The sequence below is a fragment of the Panicum virgatum genome, chromosome 8N, assembly GCF_016808335.1.
Source record: "Panicum virgatum strain AP13 chromosome 8N, P.virgatum_v5, whole genome shotgun sequence".
NCBI lineage: Eukaryota > Viridiplantae > Streptophyta > Magnoliopsida > Poales > Poaceae > Panicum > Panicum virgatum.
Window position 1 is genome coordinate 15,539,330 of NC_053152.1, and position 12,605 is coordinate 15,551,934.

Consider the following 12,605-nt stretch of genomic DNA (forward strand, 5'->3'; position numbering starts at 1 on the left):
TCGTAAAAACACACACATATATGTCTCGCTGCATTAGCCTGTAGCGACGCATGTCTTTTTTATATTGCATTAGTTTTTCTATTGCAACACAATGAGGCGTTGCAACTAGCATCTACGGGCTCGCTCTAGTTGGTTGCAAATTATCATATTGCGACGCATCTGCTGTTGCCATAGGTGCAATTGCATCGTACCCAACGCATTGCAATTTGTAAAAAATCTTGTGTTACAAAGTATTGTATTGCTACACTATAGTTGTGATTGCTATAGGAGGAGCACATCTATTGCCATGAAAGTATTTTGGGTACAATATGTGGTTCCCTTTATTACCACGAAGTTGATTTCAATGCTATAGGTGGTGTGATCTATTGCCACGAAAGTTATTTAGTTGCTATATATGGTTCCCTTTATTACCACGAAGTTGATTACAATGCTATATGTGGTGTTTTCTATTGCGTGATTACAATGCTATATGTGGTGTTTTCTATTACCACGCAGCAGAGATGGTTGTTATAGGTCGCCATATGTCTATTCCGCCACGCTCATTTTTGTAGCAGTAATAACATTAAAATACAAGATCAATAATAATTATGCATTTACTAGGCCTGTGACCGTGCGTTGCTTCGGACGAAACAAACTCATTATGCAAGCATCAATCTTATTGTATGAAATATATGTAAGGACATACAAGAATAGAAGCATTCGCTTAGCCCTAAAACTGAAATACAAATCATCATCAAGGGAAAAACTGTTTATTAGCAAACTTTGATTTAAACAGAAGAAACTTTGATTTAAATAGTACAACCAACTTTGGACCACGGTCAAAGCCATAGCGCGCACCCTATAGTTTTGAAGCAACATGCACGGGCTTCACCACATCCACCATCACTTTGTTCAAGAACTCTACAGGTAGGCCTTGTCCCCTGGTGCCATGGCTCTGTTCCTTCTTGCTCCTCCGAATGGCATTCTAGTAGTATCATTTAAACTCTGTGTATAGCCACAATAGAAAACCATAGCAATAATTAGACCCAGAATTAACTAAATGGCAAGTCTGCTAACAACTTAGCATGCCTTAGTAATGTTACTCCGTTCTCACAAACAATTACCAGCAACAGCTCACTAGCCTAAGAAACACTACATGGTATTCAGATAGAAACATGCATAGGATCGAGTAATGAAATTCAAGAAAATTTCAGATGCTTGTGCAAATATTAGAAACAGGTACTCAAGAAGGAAGCGTCAACATTCAGAGCTGACTTACACAGTTCAAAGATATTCAACATACACAGTTCAAAAATATTCAAAACAACTAAAATTATACCTTGTCAACTCAAGTGCTTGCCCATGACCAATTCAGCATGTCAGCATTCTGCATATTTCTCGTTGAAGGGCACAAAGCACAACCGCTGTGGCAAGCCAGTTGAGCTAAGAATTTGCACAATGAACAAACAGGTGCAGGTACAGCTCCCTGGTAGTCAGATTTCACTTACATTAAAGCCTACATGTACTCCTAAAGTGCTAGCTTGCTCATATATATAAGAATAAGATAAGATTTCAACAAGCAACTATAATAACACATGCAAATCTTTTCTCAACTTTCAATTAAGAAAGGCATCAGTCTTATCTGCAGGAACGATATCTTGGAATGAAAATCTACAGAACTGAGATAAGGTGTAGAATACAGGATTGTAAATATTCAGGTTGTCTTGTCAATTGGCTAGCATCTGAAGTTATCAGTTTGCAAAATATTGTCAAGCTAGATTATTGTCAACAAAAGAAAAGCATTTCTCTGCTGGCTTAGTTTAAAAGTTCATCTTCAGACTGGATACAGCAGTCATCTACCAAGGAACATCCAAAACTATCCAGTAAATATTGGCCGACTGCATTTCTAGAGTGCTGTATGATTGAATCACATAAACAAAAACTTGTGTATATCTTTGGAACCATGCTTCACTGGTGATTTTGATCATGAATAAGAATTAAAGGATAAAACACTTTCTTTGAGAACGAATAAGCACTAACTAGTCTAATATGAGCATTAGTTGTTACTGAACATAATTGATGTTTGCTCCGCTCAGAAATTACAGAGCACAAGCTAGAGTTCGTAGCATGTACAAGCTAGTCCTAGTCTCAAGCAGACAAGCTAAGCAGCACATGACTCAACAAAGAAGGCGTACCAGACTCAGGCCTAAACTATGGGGGGGCGGCCGGCTGCGAGGTGTGTGCTGTGCGAGCTCCAATATTGCCGCCTGTTGCCGCCGTCGCATGACGTGGCTCCCAATCCCCACCGTCATATAGATCAGGCCCCGCTGTCCATAATCTCATGGCTCAGATCTGAGAGGGAGAAGAAGCCAGCATGTTGCTGAGATTGGAACGAGAGTTAGGAACTAAAAAGCAAAAGAGGCACTGCACCTTTGATCTCCCCCGTGCAGATCTCCGGCAGCCACGTGCAGGCGGCGGCCTGCTGGGGCTCCTCGCGGGGCGCGCAGGGCGACGGCCTGGACACGCCATTGACGGCGCCATGCGCGCGGCGGCCTGCTGGGGCTCGTCGTAGGGCGGCGGCCTCGACGGCGAGTGGAGATAGCGCCGGCCGCCGGGATCGATTTGGGGGCAGGTGGGATCGATTTGGGAGAGATGGGAGAGGTGGGAGCTTTGCTAGAGGAGCGCTTCGAGGAGAGGAGATGAAGGGAGGAGACATATTGGTGCAATCACGGAACTGGTGAAATCACCGTGCAATCAAACTAAAAAAGTCTTCAAAAAATTTTGAAAAAAATTATAAATGTATATATCGGTCTACCCTATCTACATATAAATTTTCACGATCAAATTCATCTTACACTTGTAGTTACAAAAAAGACAAATTTTCTGACAATCATTAACGTTCAAATGCAGCCCAAATTTGTCTTTTTTGTAACTGCAAGTGTAAGATAAATTTGATCGTGAAAATTTATATGTAGATGGGGTAGACCGAGATGTACATTCATGATTTTTTTCAGAATTTTTTGAAAACCTTTTTAGTTTGATTGTACGGTGATTTCACCAATTCCGTGATTGCACCAGATATATCTCCATGAAGGGAGCGGGGCACAAGGAGGAGAGGGAAGCTGTGCGCGGATCTGAGAGGAGGGAATGGGAGTGAAGCGCGGGGACCTGAGGGAAGGATAGGGATGAAAACGGTCGGGAATAGTCGGGAAAACCCCTTAATTGTTCCCGCAACTATATTTTTTAGTCGGGAACGGAAACGGGAACGGAAAAATCGGACGGAAAATGAAATCGGTATTACGGGATATCGGAAACGGAATCAATCGGTCGGGAGCATACCGATTACGATCGGGAATCGATAACTCAAAACGGGAAAATACATACAACCACTTCAAATATTTAACTCGATAAAATAATTACAACTATGCATAAATAACATGGAAACAAGACTCGTATAACTAAGAAACACAGGTAAAGTGAATCACTAATTCACAATTCACGTTGTAACACATGCAAACAACAATTCACGTTTCCAACACAGGTAACACAGCCGACTACGACAAATACGGGAATTCCCGTGGGAATTTTCCCGGCTGAAAACGAGAACCGTGAAAACGGTCGGGAAAACACCCCAACCGTTCCCGTTCCCGTTCCCGTTCCCGCCCGTTTTCCCGTTTTGTTTTCCTATTTTCCTATTTTTTTCACGGAAACGGTTTACGGTCGGTTTAAACGGTAAACGGAGCCGGTCGGGACGGGATTTTCCCGTCCCATTTTCAACCCTAGGGAAGGGAGCAGCGCGCGGAGGGAGAGAAGAGAGCGGCGCACAGGAGGAAGAGGAGTTAGGGTACAGGGGTCGGCGTAGAGAGGAGTTAGGGTTTGTGCTGCTTTTATACCATAGAAATATGATTAGAGCCATTGTATCAGTCTGGGCCAGAATATTTGGGCTATTTGAGTTGAGATGGGGCTTCGTTTGGCCAATATTTTTCTTTTTTGTTTTATTGCACTATTGTGAAGTAACATATAAAAATAATTATTTTGTACACACAAATTTATTTTTAATATGTAATAGACTATATATAAACTATCCAGTAGAAGTTTCAATAATTTCTATACTCAATTACTATTTCTAAAATCATGCTCTATCATTTTAGGTTGTGAATCGTTAGATGTGGCAAAGTTTGAATAACTTAAACTTTTAAATTTCAAAAAATTACATCTAAGAGTAAGATTTTTGAACGCTAAACGATGTCAAATGAAAAAGTCATCAATACCAAAGTTGTAGAACTCATCAAGATCTACAAACCTTACTTAGATCATTACTCCATTTGACAAAGTTTGAACAATCCAAATTTTGAATTTTAAAAAATGGCATCTAGCATCAAGTTTTTGGAACACCAAATGATGTCAAATGAAAAAGTCATGAATACCAAATATTCATAACTCATCAAAATCTGCAAACTTTATATAGGTCACTTTTCCATTTGACAAAGTGGTTATAACATATAGTACAAATTCCACAAACCTCTCACATAGTTATAGCAACTATGTTAGAGACTAGTAATATTTGTACTACATAGTATTATCACTTTCGAAAATGACAAAATGACCTAAATAAAGTTTGTCCATCTTGATGAGTTATGAAACTTTGGTATTCATGACTTTTTCATTTGACATCATTTAGGGTTCAAAAATCTTGGTTTTAGTTGTCATTGTTTGAAATTCAAAACTTAGATTGTTCAATTTTTTCCATATAACAGGGATGGACAAAGTGAACGCCATAAGTGGATAAAGCGTTATTTTAGAAAAATTTAGAAAAAAATCATCAAATTTGGAGTTAGTATGAGGGAGAAAAACTAGTTACAAGTTTTAATTAGACATTTAAAAGATAAAAAAGAGAAATTATTCTTGTTCGTCACTTGTTCTTGATGAACAAGTGATTTCTCTATTTAATCTCTAAATAAAACTTATAACTAGTCTTTCTCCCTCATACTAACTCCAAATTTGATGATTTTTTTACTGAATTTTTCTAAAATCATGCTCTATCATTTTAGGTCGTGAGTCGTTAGATGTGGCAAAGTTTGAATAACTCAAACTTTTGAATTTTAAAAAATTACATCTAAGAGTAAGATTTTTTAACGCTAAACGATGTCAAATGAAAAAGTCATTAATACCAAAGTTGTAGAACTCATCAAGATCTACAAACCTTACTTAGGTCATTACTCCATTTGACAAAATTTGAACAATCCAAATTTTGAATTTCAAAAAATGGCATCTAGCAACAAGTTTTTGGAACACCAAATGATGTCAAATGAAAAAGTCATGAATACCAAATATTCATAGCTCATCAAGATCTGCAGACTTTATATATGTCACTTTTCCATTTGACAAAGTGATTATAACATATAGTACAAATTCCACCAACCCCTCACATAGTTCTAGGAACTATGTTAGAGAATAGTCATATTTTTACTATATAGTATTACCACTTTCAAAAATGATAAAATGACATAAATAAACTTTGTCTATCTTGATGAGTTATGAAACTTTGGTATTCATGTCTTCTTTGTTTAAAATCATTTAGTGTTAAAAAATCTTGCTTTTACTTGTCATTTTTTGGAATTCAAAATTTGAATTGTTCAAATTTTGTCACATAAAGATATGACCAAAGTCAACGCCATAAATTGATAGAGCATGATTTTAGAAAATTTTAGGAAAAAACCATCAAATTCGGAGTTAGTACGAGGGAGAAAAACTAGTTACAAGTTTTGACTACTGATTAAAAAGAGAAAACCTTGTGTTTATTCATGTTCTTGATGTTTCTATGTGGCTCAAGTCTACATCTACGTGTATTTGCTTAAAAAGGGTGAAAAATTGCTATTTCTATCACAAAGTAAGGAATGGTGTGGTGGTATGACTTAGCATTTTACTTTAAGAGATCTTAGATTTGATCCCCATGCGTAACATATTTTTTCAAGTTTGTTTTATTAGATTTATTGTGGTTTTATTAATAAAAAATGAAACACTCTAATACAACACAAACCGATTCTTGTCCTAGTGGTTTGCACACTTGACTTTTGTTACAAAGGTCTCAGGTTCGATCCCTATGTGTCACATTTTTTTTCAAGTTTGTTTTAAAGGATTTATTATAGTTTATCTGATAAAAAGAAATAAAACACACTAGTACAATATGAACTGATGCTTGTCCAAGTGGTCAATGCACTTCACTTCTATTCCAAAGGTCTCAAGTTCAACTCCCATGTGCCACATATTTTTTCAAGTTTGTTTTATTAGATTTATTATGGTTTTATTAATAAAAAAAATGAAACACTCTAATACAACACAAACAGATTCTTGTCCTAGTGGTTTGCACACTTGACTTTTGTTCCAAAGGTCTCAGGTTCGATCCCTGTGTGTCACATTTTTTTTCAAGTTTGTTTTAAAGGATTTATTATAGTTCACCTGCTAAAAAGAAATAAAACACGCTAGTATAATATGAAATGATGCTTGTCCTAGTGGTCAACGCACTTCACTTTTATTCCAAAGGTCTCAAGTTCAACTCCCATGTGCCACATATTTTTTCCAGTTTGTTTTACAGAATTTATTGCTGTTCAATTAATAAAAAGAAATAAAACACCTTAATATGACATAACCTGATGCTTGTCCTAGTGGTTTGGGCACTTCATTTTTGTTCTAAAGGTCTCAAGTTCGATCCTAGAGCATGCATTTTTTTTGCCAATTTATATCACGCTCTACTGTTGGGGCAAGTCAATTTTTGAAGTAACTAAACGTGACACTGTCATATAGTCACACAAAGATAGATCTCAGTGTCACAAAAGATAATCGTCAAGCGGCTCCTAACGTTTAATCGGAAATTCCTCTTCCACACCTCTGAATGTCGAGGCAAGCACATCCAACTCCTATCTTCGTGTGATGCCATTAATCTGCATGCATGTTTGAAACGACCTAAAGATCTATATGCAATTGTATCATACTTGGTAATATATCGGGTCTCGATCAAGGATGAGTCTCGATCTGATCGTTGCTCTCCTGTAGGAACAAAAAGCGTGGCGATAGACAAATTTAAGTGCAACCAAGGAAGACCTCGTTGCCATAAGTCTGATACAATTACAACGACTATGACAACTAGTGCAACCACAAAATTTCGTGACAATACGTACATGATATTGCATCTTGAGGCAAGAAAGGAAGCAATAGCCCCCCATGTATTGCAACAACGCACCAAGAAATTTGCAACCCAAATCAGATGTTGCTATATTGCCGTTCAGAAGCAACCAACGCTAGTATGGTCGCCATAGCACCTTTCTATTGCAACACACGACATGCTAATGCAACTCAAAAATGATGTAGCAGAATTTCCAACCAATTGCAACACAAAATCTAAAAATGGCTGCATTAGCGTCATCACCCTATTGCAACACAAAAAATAAATATCGCAACACAATTTATGTGTAGTAATAGGCACGCATATTACAACCGAATCACTGTTTCAGTGCCATAGAACCCCCCTATTGCACCCAAATTAGTGGTGATGCCTAAACGTTTCGTGGCTATAGGGGGAAAACCACATAGTGCACAAATGCCATTGTGCAACTGTCGGAGTTTTCTACGCAGTGCGTGCCTTTGACAGACATTCTGTCGCTTATATGAGCTGCATTCATAGAGCTGAATTCAAAGTTTGTCGATGCTTTCTACCGCTTATATGATCTGCATTCATAGAGCTGCAAGATCTTCTTCGAAGTGGATGATGAGCCATATGAGCCCCAGAGTGGTTGTTGTACCTTCGTGTCCTGAAAGAACAACTAGAAGACTGGATTGGAGAGGTTATAGCTCTCCCATGCCCAGAAGACCAAATGCGAGGACGATTGCAATCCGTATTGGTTTTATGGCAAGATTTCCTTCCCAAACCTAGAGAAAGCAAAGGGGGGTCATTTATCCATTAGCCTCATAGAGCATACCTACCTGCCAGGTTTCAACAAGTATCTGCCCTAGCTCAAGGCGTGCGTTGAAGTTTTGAGAGCACTTGGTGTAGCATGCAGAGGTTGGGACCTTGTAGAGGAGTACTTGGCTACTAAAGTTTGGCCACTTACGCCTGCATGGTACTCTGCACTAGGCGTGTGAAACTTGTGTACTTGGAGTACGAAATTGTTTGCCCCACCTTCGGTCTGAGGAAGCTGGGAGGCAAGAGTGACGAGGTCATTGTTTCCGAGCTAGAGTTTGCTGCATTGGTGCTCTTAGGGCCATGGAACAAGAAAGAGTATGATTCTTTTATTGCCGTTTGCGGTTGTTGACGCTCAATACCGACCATTTCTGAGCATCAATAGTGTCAAAATAAAATAGATGAACTTGCATTTCGTGCACTTATATTGCTAAGAAATCACCGAATTTCACATGTCCTTGTAGAAATTTATGAGTGTCGGTTTTTGGCTAAAAATGAAGGGCATTCATACCCTTTAATCCAAGGAGCAATCTCCCATCCAATCACGCATTGCCACACAGCCATGACAAGAATTGTTTCTTTGGGGCTTTCCAATTGGGGAACATATCTGGTGGAAACCGCAATCTTCGTGAAAATTCGTGCAAACCACAGCAAAAAGTCGTCTAAATTCACCAACAAAATCACACATATAGATGATATGATGATACACAACTTGCAAAATATCTTATCCAAACTCGACTTCGTTTGTGAGATATAAAAATAACAAATTTCTAACAAATCATTTGGACAACTTTCTGGCTTGAAATTTCTTATTTTTATATCTCACAAATGAAGTCGAGTTTGAACAAGATATTTTATAAGGTTATGTATCATCATATCATCTACATGTGTGTTTTTTTGGTGAATTTAGACGACCTTTTTGCCATGGTTTGCACGGGTTTTTACTAAGGTTATGGTTTCCACCAGATGCAACGCCTTCCAATTGTCCTGTTGTCAATTGTTTGTGAGATGGACATGGCCAGTAACTTGTATACCAGAATATTGGAATTTGTAGCAAAGATGTGTATCTTGCGAGGAAGCTCTTCTCTCATGTTTTATTTTTTGCCACATCAGAAAAAGGAAAATCTTATGAGCATTAACAATTAACATATAGTCTTTGTTGCGATCTTCACACCCGAAGGTAGCTCGGATACCAGACATACAAAGACAGTGAACAAACGATGTACTCAAAGACCTTTGGATAACTCAGAGCGAGCTTTTCCAATGATCAAAAAGTTGTTACAGTGTGGAAAACTGGGGGTATTTATACCCCCAACCCTCACAGTACATTTACATTCTTGCCCATACATTTTCACCTTTTATCAGCATTTTTGGAGCTCTAGACTAGTCTTTTCTCGCCACGCTGTTGACACTGTCAGAATCCCTCATTGCAGATGCGGATAGGTCATTTTGGAGACGAAATCCATTTTCGTCTGCAAATTTGTGTCACTGATGTGGTGTCATTGGAGACGCGATTTTACGCGTCTGCAATAACACTCATTGGAGACGCGGTTTTACGCGTCTGAATAACAATACTGCAGACACGGCTTTGTCTAGATGCATCTCTGGTAATGCTTATTGGAGACGCGTTTTTCGCAACAAGCGTCTCCTTTATAGGGTTATCCCAGACGCGTTATGTGAACCGCGTCTCCTTTAAATAAAAATGGAGACACCAGTATAAATCAAACACGTCTCTAATGAATTGATTAGAGACGCGTTTGAGTATAGACGCTTCTCCCTTATAAAATATAGCCCAGACGCATTTATGTTTAGACGTGTCTATGTTTTTTTTGTTGTTCACAAGTTTAGTAGCTAGCTAGCACAGCTCATTGACAGAATATGCATTAGAACAGAAACACAGGTTCATCATCTTGCATAGTACACCACATAATTGGCAGAATATGCATTAGCACAGATACACATCATCATCATCATACATACATAGTACAAGTACAGCACATCATGTTCATCATCATCATCTTGTACAAGATCAAACTTAATACATACACAGAACAACACATCATGTTTCATATCCTGCAGGCCCTTGGTTCGTGTTTCATAGTACAATTGACATTTTTTGTTCAATTATAATTAAGACCTGGATTGTCGCAATGAAACTCTCCTTTCGGGTTGATCACCTGGGTCATTATGAAGGAGGCAATCCTTTCTCGAATCTTGACAATTACATCTTGGTCGATGGGATTTGTCATCACTTCAAAATCCTGTGTATTTCAGTAAAATATTTTTAGAACAAGGCACAAATAATAAAGCAGAAGGATATAGTTGATTTGAATATGCAGAACAAAAAATCATAGAGAAAAGTTTATTTGTACCAAAGAATTATCCATTCCTAGTATTTACATTGCTTCTAGCATGTGATATGCTGTGTAGAAACCATAGGTATTACCAGCAGATTACAGGTGGCACTGGCAACAATTACACAGAAATACAAATATTAATTTATTGGAGAATGAACAAGTCAATGCACAAAAATCACCAAGACACTTAATCCCTTATATACATTTGGTCTTAACATGCACTTACCGGGAACTTGGAGACATGTGTCAAGCTCTTACTTCCCTTCCCCTTGACTGGGAATGAATTAAATGCCCTACAAGCATGTAAATTGAAAATTGTTTATGCTCAGATATTCATCACTGTTCAAAGTTAACTTATAAAATATGGTGATGGTTAGGAACAAAGTACTCACTCATCAATTACTTCTTTCAACAAGGTATGATCACATGCCTTGGACCTGAGAAAATCGAAGCACAAAACCTTGCTCCATTTTGGAATAATTACCACTAAAATCCAGTGGCCACCGGGGTTATGTGGAAACATAATTATCTCCTTCTTAGCATAATGATTGTTGGCCCTTCCCAAATAATCCACCACATAAGATTTGTCAGATGTTATGTTTGACAGGGACATTAGCTCAGGATCAAGAAAGCCCACAGGCATGGCCTTTGACTTAGTTTCTTGAAGCAGAGATCTAAGAAATTAAAACCAATGTCAAGCAAACATACGGAATGAAGCAAGTAAAACTATACATTACCCTAACTAGCAAATTGTTGTCCATAGTACGAAGTCTTATGCAAATTGTTGTCTAGAGCTTCTATACGAACACTGGAATTTTGGTATGTGCTTTTATTATCTTGGGCAATGGTGTACAAGGTGTAGCCATTTATATCATACCCTTGATAACTGGTGATGGTGAACAATGGACCACATGCCAAGTTTCTAAGAGCATCATCTATCCTAGAGTCTGACTTTTGGATCTGATCTCTAAACCAAAATTTGAATCCGCTCATATGTGCCTTAGCTAGCCAAGTTTCGCTTCGCCCAGGATTCAATTCATGCAAGTGGTCCTTATGCTCATCGATGTAAGGAGATACTTCAACTACGTGTTGAAACACAAAAAATGTGCTTGTTGGTAAGAATTCATGTCCGGAGTGGATGTCTTCTCCCCAAGAATCCCTATGCCAGCTAACCTTCCCTCATGGTGAGACTTTGATATGCCGATTGGATTACTAGGATCAATGTAATCAAGACACCAATCAACTACCTCCTCAGTAGAGTAGCCATGAACCATACTTCCCTCAGGATGAACTCGACTCTTGGTATACTTGTTAAGAGTGCTCATGAATCTCTCATAAGGATACATGTGATGCAAGAACATCGGCCCAAGGTACCTTATCTCCCGCACTAGGTGAACCATGCGATGTACAGAGACATCAAAGAATGATAGTGGGAAATACGCCTCAAGAAGACAAATTGTGTTAAAGAAGTTCTTCTCAAGATCATCCAATGTCGCCTCATCAATAACCTTCTGAGATATTGCGTTAAAGAAAAAGCACAAGCTCATGATAGCCCTTCTTACTTTTTCCAGCAATATGTTCCTGATAGCAACCGCAAGCATGGTGGTGAGCATGACATCACAATCATGGGCTTTCATCGGCATAAATTTCTGTTCCTTCGCATGGACAAGTTTCATGATATTAGATGAATACCCAGAAGGAACTTTCACACTATGTAAGAAGTCGCATAATTCCTTCTTCTCTTCCCTGGTTAGATTTATAGCAGATGCCGGTAGATGTGAACTACTGGTGGCATCAAGACAAAGCTCAGGTCCAATGTCCAATTCTTCTAGATCAGCTCATCCTTTCACATGATCCTTCGTTTTGTACTTATCATTCATGAGTGTTCCAAGTAGACTTCCACATACATTTTTTTTCACATGCATGTCATCTATACTATGACAGACAGCTAAATCTACCCAGTAAGGTAGCTCCCACAGGATTGACTTCTTCTTCCACCTGATCTTTGGATCAACTGCTTCTTTGTTGCGCTTTCTCTTTCCAAGGGTAGTAGTGCTTTTCTTGCCATGGGCATTTGGGAGATCCTTGACCTGACTGTAGACATAAGCTGCACTGAAATGCCTCAGAGCTTTGGCTAACTCTCTCGTGCCATCAAATTGGCATTTCATCTGTCTGTATGCATGTGAATCAGGAAGGAAGCGTCGATGACGGACGTACACCTATTTCTTTTGAGTTGTTGAGCCAAAGAGTCTCAATGTCATCTAAACAGTGGGGACAGTCCTTTTTGCCTTTGTACTGCCCAGACACAGAAC

The 12,605-nt window shown here is 38.6% G+C and overlaps 1 long non-coding RNA gene across 2 annotated transcripts; it reads right to left on the bottom strand.

Moving 5' to 3' along the window:
* Positions 1-627: 627 nt before the first annotated feature.
* Positions 628-2,685, bottom strand: LOC120686328. 2 transcript variants are annotated; one of them, XR_005680137.1, is made up of 4 exons: positions 2,410-2,685; positions 2,175-2,331; positions 1,319-1,465; positions 628-984 (listed from the first exon to the last, which is right to left on the bottom strand). It is a non-coding gene; the product is annotated as an uncharacterized LOC120686328 (long non-coding RNA). The 2 variants fall into 2 exon arrangements; XR_005680136.1 differs by having other exon boundaries at positions 1,319-2,331.
* Positions 2,686-12,605: the final 9,920 nt, after the last annotated feature.